We start from the raw sequence: 21,790 nt of genomic DNA on the forward strand, positions 1-21,790 counted from the left end.
TACACAAATGGGACCTCACAAAATTGCAAAGGTAATGTAAGGCAAAGGACACTGTCAATGGGGCAAAACAACAACCAACAGTTCAGAAAAGTTCTTTACCAATCCAACACCCAATTGAGGCCTAATATCCAATGTATAAAAAGAACTCAAGAAGGTAGACTCCAGAGAATCAAGCAACCCTCTTAAAAATGGGGTATAGAGCTAAACAAAGAATTCTCAACTGAGTAATACCAAATAGCTGAGAAGCACCTAAAGAAAAGTTCAACAACCTTAGTCTTGGGCAAATGCAAATCAAAACATCCCTGAGATTCTACCTCACACCAGTCAGAATTGCCATGATCAAAAACTCAGGTGAGAGCAGATGCTGGTGAGGATGTAATGAAAGAGGAACACTCCTCTATTCTTGGTAGGTTTGGAAACTGGAACAACCCCTCTGGAAATTCTTTTGGTTCCTCAGAAAATTTGGCATAGTATTACCTGAGGACACAGCTATAACAATACTGGGCATATACCCAGAAAATTCTCCAACATATAACAAGGACACAAGCTCCACTATGTTTATAGTAGTCTTATTCATAATAGCCAGAAGCTGGAAAGAACCCAGATGTCCTTCCACAGAGGAATTTATCCAGAAATGTAGTACACAATAAAGTGCTACTCAACTATTAAAAACTATTGGAATGAGCACAGGGTCCCTGATAGAAAATTTAAAGAAAGGACTGAAAGTGCTGAAGAGGTTTGCAACACCTTAGGAAGAACAACAATATCAACCAACTAGTACCCCCAGAGGTCCCAAAGATTAAGTCACCTATCAATGAGTAAACATGGTTACACTTGCATATGTAGCAAAGGATAGCCTTGTCAGACATCAATAGGAAGAAAGGTCCTTGGTCCTATGAAGGCTCTATTGATCCCTCAGTGTAGGGGAACCAAGGGCAGGGAGTCATGAGTGGGTATATGGGTGGAAGAACACCCTCATAGAAGGAGTGGGAGAGGGGAAGGGATAGGATGTTTCCAGGAGTGCAGGAAGCTGTGAAAGTGGGTAACATTTGAAATGTAAATAAAGAAAATATCCAATAAAAAGAGGAAAGGTTTTCTTAATACAAGACCCATTGAATAGAAATATATACTGTCCATTTTAGTTACAAAATATTCTAAACCTTAAGGGTATGTACTTGATTTTGTTTCATCTTCTATCTTCGCCAAGCATAGCTATCTCTCATCTGATCCCATTATCTTCTCTTTTCCATGCTTCACAGAAATGACAGAACCCCAAATGGGAGCTACTTCTCTGAGGTCAACTCATTTCTCTCCTGCTATCCTGCTGAACTAAAGTCTTCCCAATCAACATAGTGTTATTGGGAGCTGAGGCAAGTAAAGTCTGTTCATCTGATTTCTTTTTTTCAGCTTGATGCTAGAGTAAGATTTTAAGACATTGTATCCCTTCATTTACCATTCTCCATCTTTAGTCCCACTGCGAACTGTACTTTCCAGTTTACCGAAAGTTAGTTCTATTCCAATTTTCCACTTCTCTGATTCTAATCCAACAGTTACAGATGGAATCCTTGGCTGCACTAAGATCTCTTACTCCCTGGCACTGAAGAGACTGATATTTCAAAATTTGGCACGTTTTGTAGACTGGCAACTGCATGCATACAAGCATACAGTTATACTTGAGCCATTAAATTGCCTTATGTTATGCAAACCAGAGGCCAAAGAAGAGAACTATCACCTGTAGCTATGTTTTTGAAAAATGATATTTATACTTAGCAATTCAGCCATGTTGGTGTTGAAGGGTGATGACTGTTAGTGTTTGTACTGAGAGTCTGAGACATAAGAATTTAAATTTGATTTTCAAAAGCCAGTCCTTTTTCTTTCTTTTTTTTTTTTTTGGGGGGGGGGGTCTGGGTTGGTAGTGTATGCTTGTTAAACTAGATCTCGGCAGACAAAAATAGGAAGATTCTCAGTTCTCAACAGTCTAGTCTAATGGGTAAGCTCAAAGCTGCTTAGAGACTCTGTAAAAACAAAATGTGGGAAGTGCCTAAAATCACACTCAAATTTGTTCTCTTGCTTCCACATGGATAAATTACACAAACCAGAAATGAATACTTATATATGCATACACACAAACATACACACACATACACACACACACACACACACACACACACACACATGCATACAGACTTAAAAATTTTCTATTCTTCCACAGTATGAAGGCTTGGGCACAGGAGATATGAATTACAGATAACATTTATTTGTATCCATAAATTTTTTATCACAGAGAATATTTTAACATCTTATACTACTTGTGAGGTTCCTTTAATGATGTCCATTCTTGTGCATGTGAGAAATTCATGAAGCAGAAAATGACATTATGTCTGATTTCTCATACTGTACATCCTATATTTTGGCTCTAATTCATGGCCTCCAAGATACAAAAATGCCAACAGTTCCAATTGCATCAAATTCAAAGACCAAGAGGCACAGATTGTGGCATGTGGGACTAAAGGCAGTGGCAAGAAGTATTTAAAGAATAAAAATAAAATAAGTTTAATAAAGCATAGAAATTTACCAAAGTCAAGGAAGAAGGGAGATATTTCTGCCAGCAGAAAGTAAATTGATGCTTAGAATCTAAAGTCATTAGCTAATTATTTGAATTAGTTCCCCTGGTGACTCTTACCCTTTTCAAAGTTTGAGGACTGAATAAATAACTAGTGAACATCTACAAAAGGTTAGATCCCCATGCCTTGTATTTTATAAGACTTCTTACATTTTAACTCCCATAAAAGTCCAATATGCCTCCACATTTCTTCTCTGAAATAGGAACAAATTCATAATGAAAAATGATTCTTGTCAATTAGATTAATAATCCAGTTCTACACATAGATACGGTTGCCTTTTAAGCACCCGTAGTGCCGTAACTGAACTAAGAGACTGTAATCTTTCCTTTCAATCAAAAAGTTAGAAACAGAGAGGAGTTCCACGCAGATATATCTGTTTAATTTTTCACAAGCTTTCAGCCTAGCTTACAAACTCCTTTGACTTATTTAAGATGACTGCGTCCAAACCTCTTAAAAACAACAAAGGATATGAATTCAGCAAGATAAAAATACTTCTTCCTAAAACTGAAAAGATGATTAATACTTACCAAATCATACCTCATTACACCATACTATATCACAATATATATTTTAGAAAACTACAGCTTCCTGCAATTCCCAACAAGATTATTTTTTTCAAAGATAGTTTCATGGTATACAGATTGATAGATAATAGACACATGAAAAAAATAGATTATTGATAATAGATAGATTATAAATAACAGAAAGTTGATTAAGTAATATATACTAAATCAGTAGACAATATATTAGATAGAGAAATAGATAGATAGATAGATAGACAGATAGATAGATTGAGAGATTGAGAGATATAGATAAATAGAGATAGGTGATGGGTTGATATGTAGATGGAGAGAAAAAGATGTTTGGGGTTGATAATAGATAATAGACAAATAATAAGGTATTTGATATGAACATTTATATTTTGGTCTTCTTGCATTGCTATATGAAATGACTTTCATGGGTTCATATCTGAAGGTTTTGCTAAAATTCATAAGTACACAGTCCTATATAATGGCAAAGCCACTGCACAGGTAAGACAATAAATACTTCTATAGTAATCATATGCAGCCCATATCCTCTGAACTTGCATACCCCAAACTATAAATGAGTCTCAAAAAACCTAAAATCCTCTAAGGCTCATAACATGAGCCGAATTTCGATGTGAGAATGACCCTTATTAAAGGTTTCCACACTTATGCATAATGATATGGCTCAGGTGTGCAGAAACAGTAACTGAATGAAAATATATTCAAGGAGAAGCTATGGACCCTGTATTAAGTGCAATCTGAAAGAGCGCATGGGAAGAAATGAAATATCAGTTACATCTTGTATTACCATTGGCCATGTAACATGAGAATCTTTTCTGCTGACTTCAAGGAGATCAGAAAGGTAAGAGGTTAGTGGTATATGTGTGAAATCCCTGGTATTTTTATTTGTATCTATCTTACATGGGGCCCACTAAACAAATGTTTCTATAGTCCAATAACTTTGACATTTCTGGAAATTTTCTTTTCCCTATTTCTTTGCATTTCTTCCTGTAAGTAAGCAATACAAACTTAAAAAGCAGATTTTTGGAGCTTAGGTTCCAGTCCTGAGGCCTCTGGCTGAGCCCTCAGATCTCTTCACTTCCAGATCCAGATCAGCCTGGGCGGCAACACCACATTTCCAGGGTCCTGCAAGAGGCAAGAGGGGCTTCCAGATGGCCAGCGGGGAGAAATCAGTGTGCTCTGGTGAATCCAGCAAGGCCCAGCAGGAGACTTCAGGTGTCTGCTTTGGGATCTGAACAGCCTGGGCAAAAGCACCCTGGCTCCAGAGGCTACCGGGGAAGGGGCAGCTTGCACTGGTGAGTCCAGCATTGGCAAGACCAACTAACACCAGTGAGAACTAGATGGCAAAAGGCAAATGCAGGAAGTCACTAACAGAAATCAAGGCAATATGGCAACATCTGAACACAATTCTCCTTTAACAGCATGTCCTGGATTACCCATCACATCAGTAAAACAAGATTTGGATTTAAAATCACTGGTCATGATGCTGGTACAGGAACACATGAAGGACATACTTAAAGAAATTCAGGAGAAAATGGATCAAAAGTTAGAAGCCCTTGCAAGGGAAACACAAAAATCATTGAAAGAAATCCAGGAGAATGCAAAAGCCAATAATGAGGAAAAGCAAAAAACACTTAAAGAAATACAGGAGAACTTTGGTCAACAGGCTGAGGTCATGAAAGAGGAAACTGAAAAAGCTCTTAAAGAATTGCAGGAAAGCACAAACAAGCAAGTGAAGGAGCTAAGCAAAACCATCCAGGATCTAAAATCAGAAGTAGAAACAACTAAGAAAACTCAAAGGGAGACAACTTTAGAGATAGAAAACCTTGGGAAGAAATCAGGGGACATAGATGCAAATATCAACAACAGAATACAAGAGATAGAAGAAAGAATCTCAGATGCTGAAGATACCATAGAAACCATGGACTCAACAGTTAAAGAAAATGAAAAATGAAAAAAGCTTCTAACCCAAAATATCCAGGAAATCCAGGAAACAATGAGAAGACCAAACCTAAGGATTATAGGCATAGATGAGAGTGAAGATTTACAACTTAAAGGGCCAGCAAATATCTTCAATAAAATTATGGAAGAAAACTACCCTAACCTAAAGAGACAGATGCCCATGAATATCCAAGAAGCCTACAGAACTCCAAACAGACTGGACTGGAACAGAAATACCTCCCATCACATAATAATCAAAACACCAAATGTACTAAACAAAGAAAGAATATTAAAGGCAGTAAGAGAAAAAGGCCAAGTAACATATATAGGAAGACCTATCAGAACCACAGCAGACTTTTCACCTGAGACTATGAAGGCTAGAAGATCCTGGGCAGATCTCATGCAGACTCTAAGAGAACACAAATGCCAGCCAAAACTACTATATCCAGCAAAACTCTCAATCGCCGTAGATGGAGAAACTAAAATATTCCATGACAAAACCAAGTTTACCCAATATCTATCCACAAACCCAGCCCTACAAAGGATAATAGGATGAAAACACCAATACAAGGAGGGAAACTTCACCCTGGAAAAAGCAAGATAGTAAACTTTCATTAAACCCAAAAGAAGTTAACCAATCAAATTTAAAAAATAACGTCAAAAATGACAGGAATTAACAATCACTATTCCTTAATATCTCTTAACATCAATGGACTCAATGCCCCAATAAAAAAGGCATAGACTGACTGGATACGTAAACAGGACTCTACATTTTACTTCATACTGGAAACACACCTCAGGGTCAAAGACAAACACTACCTTAGAGTAAAAGGCTGGAAGACAATTTTACAAGCAAATGGTCTCAGGAAACAAGCTGGAGTAGCCAATTTGATATCAGATAAATTGACTTTCAAACCAAAGTCATCACACGAGACTATGAGGGACACTTCTTGCTGGTCAAAGGAAAAACACAACAAGAAGAAAGCTCAATCCTGAACACCTATGCTCCAAATGCAAGGGCACCCTCTTTCGTAAAAGAAACTTTATTAAAGCTCAAAGCACACATTGCACCTAACACAATAATTGTGGTTGACTTCAACACTGCACTTTCCTCAATGGAACGATCAGGAAAACAGAAACTAAACAGAGACACAATGAAACTAATTGAAGCTTTGGACCAATTAGATTGAAGAGATATATATAGAACATTCTATCCTAAAGCAAAAGAATATACCTTTTTCGCAGCACCTCATGGTACCTTCTGCAAAATCGACCATATAATTGGTCACAAGACAGACCTCAACAGATATAAGAAGATCGAACTAATCCCATGCCTCCTATGAGATCACTATGGAGTAAAAGTGGTCTTCAATACCAACAAAAACAACAGAAAACCCACATACACGTGGAAACTGAACAATATTCTACTCAATGATACCTTGGTCAAGGAAGAAATAAAGAAAGAAATTAAAGACTTTTTAGAACACAATGAAAATGAAGACACAACATACCCAAATCTATGGGACACAATGAAAGCAGTGCTAAGAGGAAAACTCATAGCCCTGAGTGCCTCCAAAAAGAAAATGGAGAGAACATACAGTACCAGCTTAACGACACACCTGAAAGCCCTAGAACAAGAAGAAGCTATTTCACCCAGGAGGAATAGAAGGCAGGAAATCATCAAACTCAGGGCTGAAATCAATCAAGTAGAAACAAAGAGAACCATACAAAGAATCAACAAAACCAGGAGCTGGTTCTTTGAGAAAATCAACAAGATAGATAAACCCTTAGCCAGACTAACCAAAGGGCACTGAGACAGTATCCAGATTAACAAAATTAGAAATGAAAAAGGAGATATAACAACAGAAACTGAGGAAATTCAAAAAATCATTAGATCCTACAACAAAAGCCTATACTCAAACAACTGGAGAATCTGGAGGAAATGGACAGTTTCCTAGACAGATATCTGACACCTAAACTAAATCAGGATCAAATAGATCAACTAAACGGTCCCATAACACCTGGAGAAATAAAAAGGGTCATAGAAAGTTTCCCAACCAAATAAAGCACTGGACCTGATCGCTTCATTGTAGAGTTCTATCAGACCTTCATAGAAGACCTAACACTAATACTCTTCAAACTATTCCACAAAATAGAAACAGAAGGAATTCTACCCAACTCGTTCTATGAAGCCACAATTACGCTGATGCCAAAACCACACAAAGATCCAACAAAGAAAGAGAACTACATGCCAATTTCTTTTATGAATACTGATGCAAAAATACTTAATAAAATTCTTGCCAACTGAATCCAAGAACACATCAAAATGATCATCCACCATGATCAAGTAGGCTTCCTCCCAGGGATGCAGGGATGGTTCAATATAAGGAAATCCATCAATGCTATCCACTACATAAACAAATTCAAAGAAAAAAAAATATGATCATCTCATTAGATGCAGAAAAAGCATTTGACAAAATCCAGCTTCCTTTCATGCTAAAAGTATTGGAAAGAACAGGAAATCAAGGCCCATGCCTAAACATCGTTAAAGCAATATACAGCAAACTGGTAGCCAACATCAAACTAAATAGAGAGAAACTTGAAGCAATCCCACTAAAATCAGGGACTAGACAAGGCTGTCCTCTCTCTCCATATCTTTTCAATATAGTACTTGAAGTTCTAGCTAGAGCAATTAGACAACATAAGGAGGTTAAGGGGATACAAATTGGAAAGGAAGAAATCAAATTATCACTATTTGCAGATGACATGATAGTCTACTTAAGTGACCCAAAAACCTCCACCAGAGAACTCCTACAGCAGATAAACAACTTCAGCAAAGTGGCTGGTTATAAAATCAACTCAAGCAAATCAGTGGCCTTCCTATACTCAGAGGATAAGCAGGCTGAGAAAGAAGTTAGGGAAATGACACCCTTCAAAATAGCCACAAACAATATAAAGTATCTTGGTGTGACTCTAACCAAACAAGTGAAAGATCTATATGACAAGAACTTCAGGTCTCTGAAGAAGGAAATGGAACATGACCTCAGAAAATGGAAAAATCTGCCATGCTTGTGGATTGGCAGGATTAATATAGATAAAATGGCCATCTTGCCAAAAGTGATCTACAGATTCAATGCAATCCCCCATCAAAATCCCATCTCAGTTCTTCACAGAGTTAGAAAAAGCAATTCTCAAATTCATCTGGAATAACAAGAAACCCAGGATAGCTAAAACTATTCTTAACAACAAAAGAAAATCTGGCAGAATCAGTATCCCTGACTTCAAGCAATAATACAGAGCAATAGTTTAAAAACTGCATGGTATTGGCAGAGTGACAGACAAGTGGACCAATGGAATAGAATTGAAGATCCAGAAATGAATACACACACCTATGGTCACTTGATCTTCGACAAAGGAGCCGAAAACATCCAGTGGAAAAAAGAAATGGTGCTAGATCAATTGGAGGTCAGCATGCAGAAGAATGAGAATAGATCCATTCTCATCTCCATGTACTAATCTTCACTCCAAGTGGATCAAGGACCTCCATGTAAAACCAGACACACTGAAACTAATAGAAAAGAAACTGGGGAAGACCCTAGAGGACATGGGCACAGGGGAAAAGTTCCTGAACAGATCACCAATAGCTTATGCTTTAAGATCAAGAATTGACAAATGGGACCTCATAAAATGACAAGTTTCTATAAGGCAAAGGACACTGTTAAAAGGACAAAACGGCAACCATCAAATTGGGAAAGGATATTCACCAACCCCACATCTGATAGAGGGCTAATATCCAATATATACAAAGAACTCAAGAAGTTAGACCCCAGGGAACCAAATAACCCTATTAAAAATGGGGTACAGATCTTAACAAATAATTTTCACCTGAAGAAATTTGGATGGTCGAGAGACACCTTAAGAAGTGCTCAACATCATTAGTCATTAGGGAAATGCAGATCAAAACAACCCTGAGATTTCACCTTACACCAGTCAGAATGGCTAAGGTCAAAAACTCAGGAGACAGTAGGAGTTGACGAGGATGTGGAGAAAGAGGAACACTCCTCCACTGCTGGTGGGGCTGTAAGATGGTACAACCACTGTGGAAATCAGTCTGGAGGTTCCTCAGTAAACTGGACATGAGACTTCCATAGGACCCTGCTATACCTCTCCTGGGAATATTCCCAAAGGATTCCCCGGCATGCAATAAAGACACATGCTCCATTATGTTCATAGCAGCCTTATTTATAATAGCCAGAAGCTGAAAAGAACCCAGATGCCCCTTAAAGGAGGAATGGATACAGAAAATGTGGTATATTTACACAATGGAGTACTACTCAGCAATTAGAAACAATGAATTCATAAAATTTTTAGGCAAATGGTTTTATCTGGAAAATATCATCCTAAGTGAGGTAACCCAATCACAGAAGACTACACATGGAATGCAATCTCTGATAAGTGGATATTAATTAGCCCAGAAGCTCTGAATACCCAAGGCACAAATTGCATAACAAATGACTCCCATGAAGACTTATGGAGAGGGTCCTGATCCTTGAAAGAATTGATCTAGTATGGGATGGGAATATAAGGACAGAGAAAAAGGAGGGAGGTGATTGGAGAAGGGATGGAGAGAAGAAGGTTTATGGGACATATTATGGGGTGGGGGGATCCGGGAAAGGGGAAATCGTTTGGAATATAAACTAAGAATATAAAAAATAAAAATATTAAAAAAAGCAGACTTTTACAATTTTTTCTGTATTTTATATTAGACATACTCTTTCTTTTACTTTTAGAGAATCCATTGTTGTCTTCACATTTATTTTTAATTATGGTTATCTATGTGTGTATGCATATAGTCTTGAATATAATGCATTTTCGTGAGATTATTTTCTGCTCCATATTGAGGATCAGGATTCCTGTTGCACCTTACTCTCAGGTGGTTCAAAGTACCTGTAATCCGAAACTCCAGCTGCAAGTTACTCAAAGACTGTTTCTGACTACCATGTGCACAGAAACACACAAATAAAATAAAAAAATAAAAAGCATACATACATGCATTCATACCTACATACAAACATAAATTATTTTAAAATACATTTTCTCTAGCCAAGTGCCTCAGAAGGTAAAGACATTTGACCTTGCCGGGTTCAGTATGGCTCTATAAGTAGAGGAGTGACACAGGTCCTGTCCCTGGAGCATCACCACAGGACTTAACTCTATGTGTTCTGATTCTTGTTCTTTTCCAGAATCTGTCTACACTCTCTTCTATTATATTTTCAGTCTCTTTTTCTGGGGATTACATCTCCCCCTTACTCAGCGCTAATCACATCATAATAAATGAAACAGATTCAGATCCCAGGAATGAGGAATGGAGGTGGTCATGAAGTTGTGGAGGATGGGGAATAAGCCTTCTCCTAGGTCTTTGGGCCATGGAGAAAGACCTAGACAACATAACCACAGAGGTCATAGAAGATATATGGTCCTTTGTAGAATAGTTCATTGCTAAACTTAGTCATGAATTTGGAATTACAAAAAGATACAATATTCTCCATTCTAATGACTGCTGCATTAATTAGCAATGGAGAACTTGCTGACATCAAGAAAAGAGAGTTAAAGTGTTGTCAAGAAGAAAAGGAATAGCTAGAAAAAGAAGGAAGCTATAAAATACAAGTAAATGATAGTGGGTTTATTTTGTAGGAGGAAGGCTTGTATGATCTAGAAATAAATAGTCTTAGAGAATATATGAAGCTATGGAATATCTAGTGTAGAAAACAAAAATTAGAGAATTGTAAGATAGTATTCAAGCATATAAAAAGTTAGTACTTTACTCTCTAGTTTCTTGAAGGATTAAAGACAAACAATGCCTCCTTTCCTTGTATAAATATAAACCTTTCTAAAACATCATTTTGTCCTTAGTAGTTTGACACCTTTCTGTTCTTAAATGAAAATGGTGACTAAAGACTCCTGTCTAGTGTAATAGGAATCAATAAAAGCTATGTCCAAGTATCCATGAATGAGAGGCTTTTTAAAAAAATCTACAAGGAAATGCATGTTTGTCCTGTTTTCTGTTTTTTTAGTTTTGTCCTGTTTTTAGTTTTTGTTTTAAAGAAGCAGGGGTGAGAACTACTGATCTGGGATTCATATAATTTAAGAAATTCTAAAAATATTATTTATAAAGACCAAAGCCTTGATACATCATTTTAGTAAATAAAATACTTGGCTTAGGCTTTCTGTTTGGGAGAAGGCAAAGCATGTGAAAGGAGAAGGCAAAAGAATGAGAAGGGAAAAGAATAAGGACAAAGGAAGAGAGGAGATGGAAGAAGAATGGTGAGAAACACATGGCTAATAGAGAAGAGCACTTGAACCGACAGGTTGCATCCATTACTGACTCTGTTTTAATATTAAATTTATTCTATTCACATCCCCACCCTTTTCAGGACCCTCCTCATGCTGAGGTTGACCTCAGTATGACACCAACCCTGACAACCTGGGATCAATCCCTGCGACCCACAGAGAATTAGGGAAAAATAACTCCTACAACTTGATAGGTTATTTCTTTGCCAGTGAAATGAGCCAATTCGAGCCAGATAAATGATATAGGTAGGTTTATTAGGAATCTACTTTCAGGCAAGTTCACTGTCCCCAAGGACAGAAGACAGAGATATCACCATGGGGAGAAAAAAGTGGTACACTTAATAGAAGATCAGAAAAGGTGTAGAGAGAAGACAGAGAGAGAAATAGAGAGCAAGAAGATAAATATGTCTGGATTACACAGGGAGGGCCTTTTGTGGGAAGAGGAGCTCAATCCCCAGACTGGAAAGTGCAGCATTGGTAGCAGAATATGCCCCATTTGGAATAAAAGCTACTGCAAGAACCTGGGGGCCAGGTTTGCTTTGATATGTAAACTATGAATATCAGTCCCTTGTCCCAGGGCCCACAACCAAACATGCCTGCTTTTTGTTGATAGTTGTCTAATGCCAGGAAGAGCTAGTTGCTTCGCTATTGTGCAGGTTGTGGGATCATCTAGTGGTTGAAGAAGTTGTGAAGCTAGGCATGATGATCTGTAGATAATAGCTTTCAAACTTTCCTGTGTGCAGGTTCTGAGGGAAGACCTGGAAGCTAGGAGCATAATATAAAGTCAAGAAGTTATAGAGAAAAAACTTTTTCTTGGGTGTACCTTTGAAAATTTTATGCCCATGGTCTTGGGAGATAGATGATGTATGTGGGGGTCCCAGGAACACGGAAAGGAAAATGGATCCAAACCTCAGGAATATGCAGGTGGGAAGGAAAACAATCTCTTGAATGACAGTACTTACCTTGAGTCAATTTGACTGTACAAAGTGGATTGGATAAGTTTCCCAGAAGGTTACAAGAATAACCTTTTACAAATTTACAAAAGATTAATCTTGCATATCTTGAGTTTACTAACCTCAAAACATTTTTTTGTATCTTCAAACACTTTCAAATCCTCAGACCTTACATAAACTTAGACCTTATTCATTTTCCTATCCAAACATTAACCATTAAATGCAGGTGGTTGATTTTGGGGAGCAATAATTGTAAAGTGAGTTCCTTTCAATAAAAGAAGAACAAAAAAGTTACATCTGTAATGAATTGAGTACCTTTGTTTAAGAAGCTAGGTGCTTGTTCTCTAGCTTTCAAGCTATAATTAGCTTAGCTGTCAATATGATCAGAGACCTGAGAAGGTTAGAATCTAATTCTATATATTAATTAATCTAAATTAGAATTTAAATTTCATATATTAATTAAAATAATGGAATAGTACATAGTCTGCTTCTTAGAGAGTTTTGCTAGTTTCCTGTGGTCTCTAGAGCCTAGTATGCAGAGGAAGCATGACCATCAGGCTCAGAAGACAAAAATCTATTTCAATGGAGGATAAAAATGGGAAAGACGCCCTCACTTTGGTTTACACAACATGAGACAGATAACTCTCTGAGTGCCTCTGTGTGTCCACAGTTCACGTTGAGACCTAGCATTTATGTTTGGTGTACAACAATCCAGGTGGAGTACTTTGAAACTACTGTTTCCATATCCTTTTGGAGACCTTGAGGTAAGGTCAGTTTTAGGATTTGGGAGTCTGTATTATAATAAATTTGAACATTTAATGCCATATCTAGCAGAATTCTGAGATGATTGAGCTTCTGAGGAAGGGCAGCCCAGGCCCAAGTCTAGAATGGTCAGGTTTCAGGGCCAGGTGTGCCAGGTAGAGACTGAGGGATTCAAAGAAAACCTGGAGGTCAGGTCTGTGTGTGTAAAATATGCACCACAGTTCTTTGTCCCAGAGTCCTAAAATAAACACATCTAGTGTCCTAAACCCTAAACATGTGTCCCAAATCCTGATTTGTTTTAGTCAGAGTTCTCTAGAGGAACAAAATCAATGTAATGCAGATGTACCTGAAAAAACAGTTGTTCCTTTGTCCTTGAGATTGGTTGCCATTCACAATGGCTGTCTCTCACTAGGGAATTGGAGAGCTTGTGACTATCTGTTGGTCCTGTCCTTGTTGCTCAGTTCAAAACTCTGATTGCTTCAGCATTCCCACCAGGCAACCAAAGTCCAAGAGTGTGTTGCATAGGTGTTGGCTCCTAGTCCAGGATATCAACTTGGGAACACTGGTTCTGCTATCAGTGAAGAAATCAAGACACACCCTCAGGTAAGGTTCTCTACTCAGGTGATTCTAATCTGTGCCAAGTTAACATGAAAAACAAGTATGTATCTTGTTTCTGAGTGGGAAAAAATTTTGGAACATAAAATGATTATCAGTAAACCCAATAGTATACATCAGGTTTAAAATATTGCTGGGAATATTCCAGTGGGAAGTTGAAGCTAATATTATTTGACAAAGGATAAAGAATGTAAGAACTGAAAGCTAGTTTTGGTGAGTAGAGGAGAGTAGGAACATAAGTTCCTGTGATATGTAAATGGTTGTTTAGTTACTGTTGTTTGAAGAAGAACATTTAAGGTAGTAAATGAAATACTGTCTTTGTTCATGCTTCCTACTGCAGTCATTTTAAAGAATGATTCATCTAACTCCTCTAGAGATAATGAAATCTTATGTCATGACCTCTAACTGTCTCCAATTTTATAAGGAAAAATAGGATTTTGTGTTGCTAGATCAAAATGGGATCAATACAGCCCCCTGAAGGCCTGGCATGGTATGTCAAATTTTTTTTAAATAAAGAAGATATTTTAATAACGTAAAGTTGTTTCAAGTCTCTGATATAAAATTATTTCTCTATAGTTTACAAAATAATTATATGAATTAAGTCAGAGAAAATAAATAATGAGTTATATAGACTAATTTTCTTTGGTCTGTGTAATAATAATATTTAGTTTGTATGCATTCTAATAGTAATGTTGCTTTAAAAATTATTTAAAATCCCAGCCTGGGGTTTCTACCCTGCCTTAAACCAATTAGTTCCCAAATGAGAGCCCCATTCACAGCTCTTATATTTATACTAAGCTTTAATCAACACAAGAGCTGGGCAGCTGCCTGCCCTCCATGCTGTTAGAATCTATCATCCTATTGATAACCCCCAGTTATCACTCACTGTTTACTGGGTTCCATCTGGGCTGCTCTGAGCTCCAGTTGGGCAGCTCTCAGGGCCACCCTCTCTTCACTCTTAACCCACAGTGGCTTCTCCTTCCTGCTCTCCTACACTTCCTTTCTTCTCCTGTTCCTCCAAACCAGAGCCCCCAAAAGCTAAACCCACCTATGTCTCTTCTGCCCACCTATTGTCTGTCATCGGCATCTTTTTCTTTCCAGTCAGAAATAACCTGGGTGCAGGGTCATTCAGTGGCTTATGTGAAGATGCTTTCCTCTGTGGGACCACCAGTCTTAGGGGCCCCAAATTAGCATTAGAATACTAGCAGCATTAGACCAACTCACTACAAAATGTATTGCATTTAATAACCTTATTTCTTTTTTGTTGAAGTTAATTTTATTTTATTTTATTGATATATTTTTATTTACATTTCAAATGATTTACCCTTCTGGGTCCCCACTCCCCACACGTCCCATAAGCCCTCTTCCCTCCCCCTGTTCCTCCATCTACACCGCTTCCCTGTTCTGGAATTCCCCTATACTCTTGCACTGAGTCTTTCCAGAACCAGAGGCCACTCCTCTATTCTTTTTGGACATCATTTAATATGTGGATTATGTCTCGGGTACTCAAAGTTTCTAGGCTAATATCCACTTATCAGTGAGTGCATACCATGATTGATCTTTTGAGACTGGGTTACCTCACTTGGTATGATGTTCTCCAGCTCCATCCATTTTTGTCTAAAAAAATTCATGAATTCATTGTTTCTAATGGCTGAATAGTAATCCATTGTGTAAATATACCACATTTTTTGAATCCATTCCTCCATTGAAGGACACCTGGGTTCTTTCCAGCTTCTGGCTACTACAAATAGGGCTGCTATGAACATAGTGGAGCATGTATCCTTATTGCATGCTGAAGAATCCTCTGGGTATATGCCCAGGAGGGGTATAACAGGGTCCTCAGGAAGTGTCATGCCCAGTTTTATGAGGAACCACCAGACTGATTTCCAAAGTGGTTGTACCATCTTGCAATCCCACCAGCAGTGGAGGAGTGTTCCTCTTTCTCCACATCCTTGCCAACACCTGCTGTCTCCTGAGTGTTTGACCTTAGCCATTCTGACTGGTGTGAGGTGAAATCTCAGAGTTGTTTTGATTTGCATTTCCCTACCCCTCTTCCAACACTTCCTGCTATTCCTTCCAAGTTAGGAAGTTGTCACATGCATCAGACTGTTCTCTCCTGTAGAAGAAGAGAAGCTACATTTCTGAAGACAGCAGGGATAACTACTGCCTGACACACACAACAGATACTCAGGAAATGGAACATTTTTGTCCCTAGATGGTGGGAATACTTCACACGTAAATTTTAATGAGAGGCCTGTGAGGATACTATTATGCATACATTATTTCAACACTAGGTTCTGAACTGTGTCCCAGGGTCAGGCACTAAGAAGGGACAAAAGATGCAGAAATGAGAGCTTATGTGCATATATATTCTAGTATCTCAGACAATACAATGTTGGTCTGTGGTTTCTGTTTGTATCTAAGCAAAACAGCCTATGTCTTGAAGCAAGGATTCTATAATGAGCAAGCTAGTCATATGATTTTAAAATCTAGTGTGATAGTCACAAAGTATGAAATATTATATTTGTGCTGGATAATAGATCAATGAGTAATAGCACTTACTGCCAACCTCAGTTCAGTTCCTCAGATCACTTGATGGAAGGAGAGAATTCATTCCTGTAAGTTGTCTGACTTATACATGTTTGCCTTGGCCATTCAGGGACTACTTTCAATGTCCATCTTGACAGTCTATAGCAAGGCAACAGTTGTTTTAGACCACAGTGATGTATTCAGCTATGCCATATCAGTTTCCAACATAAAACATTATTTTGAAAAGTTTTATTTGTGAATATGTATTAGAGTGTGTATCTCTCTGTCTCTGTCTCTCTCTCTCTGTCTCTCTCTGTCTCTCTCTGTCTCTCTCTCAATCTGTGTGTGTGTGTGAGTGTGTGTGTGTGTGTGAGTTTGTATGTGTGTGTGTGCGTGATGCCATGATACATGTGGGATAGAGGACAATTTAAGGAAGTCAGTGACTTTTATCTGCTTTGTCCCTGGGATTTACATGAGGTCATCAGGCTTGGAACAAGCCTCTTTACCCACTGGACTATCTTTTCAGCCTTATATTTTAACTGTCTTTATTTTTCAATTTATTTAGTTTTTAATAGAGTCTCATGTAGGTCAAGATTTTATCAAAAACATTATATAGTTGCAGATGGGTTTCTATTTCTGTCTCTGTCTCTCTCTTTGTGTGTGTGTGTGTGTGTGTGTGTGTGTGTAATGCCATAATACATGTAGATTAGAGGACATTTTAAGGAAGTCAGTGATTTTTATCTGCTTTGTCCCTGGGATTTACATGAGTTCATCAGGCTTGGAACAAGCCTCTTTACCTACTGTACTATCTTTTCAGCCTTATATTTTAACTGTCTTTATTTTAAAATTTATTTATTTTTTGATAGTCTGAAGTAGCTCAAGTTGTTGTCAAAAACATCATATAGTTGCAGATGATCCTGTATTTCTGATCTTTTTGCCTCTACATCCTGAATGCAGGGATTAGATGTGGGCTTGCACACAACTAGCTTTTGCAAATCTGGAAATAGAATCCAGGACTTTATGCATGTTAGGCAAATGCTCCAACTTAACTATATCACCAGACATGAGATAAAAATTTTAACACCTCAGTTTTACCAGAGGTTGAAACAGATGAAATCAGACACATGTAGTTAGCATACAGGAAAAGTATTTTAGAACTTTTCATTTGATAGAGTAGTGATACAGTGAACCAAGATTGCTGATGATAATTTTCTGGTTGCTGAATTGCACGTAGAGGTAGGTCATTACTTTGCATCTTCAGAAAGAGAAAGCAATGAGATCTCTGAAACATATGATGATACTTTCAACATCACAGCATCTTACAACAGTGAAATATAGACACAAATTAATTGGGGACACCTTAAAGAAATGCACTGGGGAATTATAAATATGTGTGTGTATATATATATATATATATATATATATATATATATATATATATATATATATATATGTGTGTGTGTGTGTGTGTGTGTGTGTGTGTGTGTGTGTGTGTGTGTGTGTATTTCCACAGAGGTTGGAAAAAGGCCAGAGTTGTTCAGGATGGTGCTTCTCTTGTTTTTTGAGACAGAGATTCTTACACATATGAAGCTGCCTAGTGGGCTTTCTTGCCATTGAGCACATGGTACCTGCCAGTCTCCAACACCTACTGCTGTAATAGCAAGTCTGTGCCACTACATGCAGGTAAAAGTGGTTTCTGGGTCTATTACTCATGTCCTCATGTTTGCAAGAACTTTACCTACTCAGATATCTTACATTGTTTCACATTTCCTTGGACATACCATGTAAAGATACCAAGCATTATTCTTTTACTCAGTCCTGTGAGCTGACCCAGAATATTCAGTCATTTCACACTCACATAATGCAATGATCAAAAAAAAAAAAAATAAGAACTTGTGCTCAAATCAATTTCTTAGGAAAAGCTAAAGTGCTGACTTATTTGTGCTAAGAATGTGTTTCTATACATTCCAAAATGGGGTTATACGCTTAGATCTGATTTTTGAACCTACTAGAAATGTAGAACCTTTGATCCTGATACGCACCCATGCTCTTTTCTTATGGACATTTCCTCTAAACTAAATTGCTTTGACTTCCAAGTTCCATTGCTTCAAGAAGGGTACATTGCACACCACTGAGTTACTTTGATGACACAACTACTAAATCTCTCAATCAAAACTGCTTGCATGCAACAAGCATGTGTGTGTATGTGTATGTGTGCCTGTGTTTGTGTAAGTCAGAGGTTAGCCTCCAGTATTCTCATAAAGGCTGTTTACTTAACTTTAATTAAGACAGGGTCTCTCAATGGAGTATGAAGCTCATTAATTAGACTAGGCTAGCCAGCCAATGAGTCCCAGAATTTTTTGTCCATCTTCTCAATAATAGAATTACAAGCACACAAGCATATGTGATCATACCTCACTTTTTTCTATATGTTTGTAGTTTTGAACTTTGGTCCTAAGTCTTGGACAGCCAATTCCTTAGGTATAAATCATCTTCATGGCCCAACATAAAGTCTAATTCATTCTATAATGTTTTGAAACTATTATAGTGATGAGAAAAAGTAGGACATATTTAAATAACAGTCTCACTTAATTCAGACTAATCACTTTTAAATACATTGTAGCAAACATACTTCATTAAAAGACAAGTTTTAATATGTGCACATGTCTGACCTGACATTCTCAGGAAGAGAAACCTGACCAGAGGATACTGACCATATATGCATTAAATACATTTCAGAATTGTATTTCAATATGATGTACTATGGGATGGCAGAATAAAATCTGAAAATTCTGGAAATGTGAGGAAAAGATAGAATCTTCACCTTGAGCCAAACTACAGATGGCTTTAATCTGCAAGGCCTGTCTTCCTTGCACAACATTTGACTCTTGTTCTCATAAAGAAACTATAACCCAAACTTTATCTCTGTTTAACAGAGACTTCTCCATGGTTTCTGACTAAAACATCCTGTCAATCATCTGTATTTTGCTCTGGAATCAACAGCCATAGAAGGAAACAGGAAGATTCTGAAACATGCCTGTTTGTACTGAACCATACCTGTTTGTTTTATATGCTTGAAGTCCCAGGTTCCACTTCCATCACTGCATACGCTGAATAAAATATTAAATCTCTGTATTACAAGCACCTGAGAAAATGCCAGAAGAATCAAACTTTCAGGGCCAGCCTTTCCACATAGGAAGTTTCAGGCAGCCTGAGATAAATGAACGTCTGGTGCAGGAATGCAGGTGGACTTTTATCACTAGAAAACTCAGGGGAATAAAATGACATCTGCAGAAAGCTAACTTTATTCAGAGAATCATTTTTATTCCAAAGCCATTTGCTTGCTGCATGTTGGTATGTAAATACTTATTCTTGTGTGAAACTAAGGTAAGTTTAGGGGCTATTTATTTTATTTTAATTAAGCAAATAGAATTCCTTTAATAAAATGAATTTTCTTTGTTTATTTGAATTTTCTGTCTTCTTGGGATTCTGTTCATTCATTGTTTCCTTTCTTTTTATTATGAAAATCTTCTATTGTGTGAAACCTAGTGTGGTTCAGAGAGAGTAGTTCCTCTGTGAAAAGGTTTTATGGTGTGTAATATCCACTGTCAGATCTTACCAACTCAAGGACCTGATTTGATATAACATAGAGCTGAATAATTATTCATGCTGCTGAATTTATTTAGTGTACAACCATATGGATAACAGTTGAATTATCCTTATTGCTTAATGTCTTCTCAAATCAGCCTATCTGCCCGACTATTATCTTGTCACATGTGTTGCTAAAAGCTACTCATCTAACTAGAGATGGAACTGTAATTCATATTTAAGTCTAAACTTCTCTGAAATCTGTATTTTAACCATTGCCTAACATCACTTCTGCTGCATGGAGCATGCCATTTTAGTGACTTGAGTGAGAAAAGAATCATCCTATGAGCAAGCATTGGGCGTCTGCTTCACACAGTTCTATACAGAACAAATTGAAATTAGGCTTAACCTTTGGATTTCAGTGAACATTCCATTCTGTAGATTGAATCTAGTGTTTTGGAAATAACAATTCCAGAAGACCAGAGTGCTCTGAGGATTTAAGGAACTTGGTTTATCCTGAGGTTGACAGGAACTGAAGATGTAGATAGTCAGCAAAGCCTTAGAATTTTTTATGTACTGGAGTTCACCAAGGTGGATCTGGGACTTACTAACTTCTTATTCATAGTAAATATTTATCATCATCATTAGTATTATTATAAGATATATGATTGTACAATTTATTATGATCACATATATTCACCTCTAGCTCATCCATGACACCTGGAACCCCCACACATTTAACTCTTAATTTCTTGCTGTATTTATTACTGCTTTTGTTCCTAATCCCATGAGTCCACTTACAGCAGAGAACAAAGGAATGGTTATAGAGCCATCAAACAGGGCATGGACAGTCCACCAGTACCCAAATCTCCAAAGGAAACATCCCACAGTAGAATGTTTGCTCACTTATTTGTTTATTTATTTGTTTGTTTATTTATTTATTTATTTATTTTGGCTTGGTCTCATGTAGTCAACTCTAGCTACTGTGAGTTAATGTGTGCCACAGCCATATCAGGTCCACAACAGTGCATTTCAAACCACTTATCCTTTTCCAGTTCTTTATTTTCTTTTCCAGAGAGTCAATTATTTTTCCCTACTTTTATGTTAATGGAAAGAATCATCCTAAAGAAAAGAAAATCCTCATTTGACATGAGGTTGAACTCAATTTTGCCACACTACACTACAGGAGAATGAGGGCCTGGTGGCACAATCATAGCATGTCTGACTATGAGAACATCAGTTGTTAAATCACGCCTTTTCTGTAACCATGAGCAAGTTCTTTGGTCTCTGGAAACCATAATCTTCTCATCTCTAAAATGAGCGAAATGTTAACTGCTGAATAGATACAGTTAAAAGGATCAAATGAAATCACAGACAGATTTCCGGAATGGGAATATACTTAGCATTGGTATAGAGGTCGGATTGAGTAAAGAGCACACTCTCTGCTCCTACTGGGGCTCTAATTGTTACATTCAAACGACCTTGTAATTTGTGTGTGGGGGGGGAAATTAATTAATTTATTAATTATTAAACTTCACTTTGGCCTGGATCTGTCACCTTCTGGTCTTTTCCTTCTGAGCATAACAGTTCACTGTTTGAGTCACTTTTTCTTTTCAGAGGGCAGCACAAAGCTGCATTTGATTTGTTTGTCAGCTGATTTTTTTTTTTTTTTTTTGGTCTTCCAAAATATTAGTCCTTACTTTATTATTTTTTATTCGATATATTTTTTTATTTACATTTCAAATGATTTCCCCTTTCCTGGCTCCCCACTCCCCCAAAGTCCCTTAAGCCCACTTCCCTCCCCCTGTTCTCCCACCCACCCCTTCCGACTTCCCTGTTCTGGTATTGCCCTATACTGCTGCACTGAACCTTTCCAGAA

The sequence above is a fragment of the Apodemus sylvaticus genome, chromosome 12 (genome assembly GCF_947179515.1).
Source record: "Apodemus sylvaticus chromosome 12, mApoSyl1.1, whole genome shotgun sequence".
Taxonomy (NCBI): domain Eukaryota; kingdom Metazoa; phylum Chordata; class Mammalia; order Rodentia; family Muridae; genus Apodemus; species Apodemus sylvaticus.